This window comes from Orycteropus afer, unplaced genomic scaffold (genome assembly GCF_000298275.1).
Source record: "Orycteropus afer afer isolate SDZICR_OR568_19922 unplaced genomic scaffold, OryAfe1.0 scaffold00517, whole genome shotgun sequence".
NCBI lineage: Eukaryota > Metazoa > Chordata > Mammalia > Tubulidentata > Orycteropodidae > Orycteropus > Orycteropus afer.
Genome location: NW_006922104.1, coordinates 1,750,355 through 1,751,331, shown reverse-complemented (window position 1 = coordinate 1,751,331; position 977 = coordinate 1,750,355). Strand labels below are relative to the sequence as shown.

The window sequence follows — 977 nt, the reverse complement described above, 5'->3', positions numbered from 1 at the left end:
GTATAATTTGGCTGGATATAGAATTCTTGGTTGGAAGTTTTTTCCTTCAGTGTTTTATGTATGCCATATCATTGCTTTCTTGCCTGCATAGTTTCTGCTGAGTAATCAGAACTGATTCCAATTGTTTGTCCATTGTAGGTGAGATTTCTTTTTTCCCAGGCTAGTTGCAAGATTCTTTCTTTGTCTTTGGTTTTGGGGAGTTTGATTGTGATATGTCTTAGTGACTTTCTCTTGGGATCTATCCTGTATGGGGTTTGTTGAGCTTCTTGGAAAAATATCTTTTATTCCTTCATGATATGGGGGAAATTTTCTGTTAGCAAATCTCCCACAATTTTCTTAAAAATATGGAATGTATCATGAATTTGAGTGTCATTCTTGCATAGGGGCCATGCTAATCTTCACTGTATCACTCTAATTTTAGTATATGGGCTGCTGAAGTGAGCACAGCAAATAGATATTTGTATACCAATGTTCATTGCAGCAATATTCCAAATAGCCCAAAAGTGGAAACAACACAAGTGTCTATTCACAAATGAACTGTGTGGTTCATGCATACAATAAAATATTGTTCTGCAATATAAAGAAATGAATTTTTGATACATGTTATAACATGGATGAACCTTTAAAACAAGTTTAGTGAAATAATCCAGACATAGAAGGACAAATATTTTATAATTCCAGTTAAATGAGGTATCTAGAATAGGGAAATTTATAGAGACAGAATTTAGAATAAAGGTTACCAGGGACTGGAATGGGGGTGGAAGGTGGGATATGAGTTATTTTTTAACAGGTAGAGTTTGTGTGGGATGATGAGAAGTTCTGGAAACAGATAGTGAAGATGGTTGTACAACATTATGACTATGCTCAATGTCACTGAATTGTACATTAAAAATAGTTAAAATGGTAGATTTTATGTCATGCATATTTTACCACAATTGAAGAAGTGTACTGTAGGAAAAGCCGATAAAATCCTAATA

General features: G+C 33.9%; 1 non-coding gene across 1 annotated transcript; it reads right to left on the bottom strand.

The window, feature by feature from the left end:
- Nucleotides 1–338: 338 nt before the first annotated feature.
- Nucleotides 339–445, bottom strand: LOC122151520. The gene has a single exon (XR_006164188.1). It is a non-coding gene; the product is annotated as a U6 spliceosomal RNA (small nuclear RNA).
- Nucleotides 446–977: the final 532 nt, after the last annotated feature.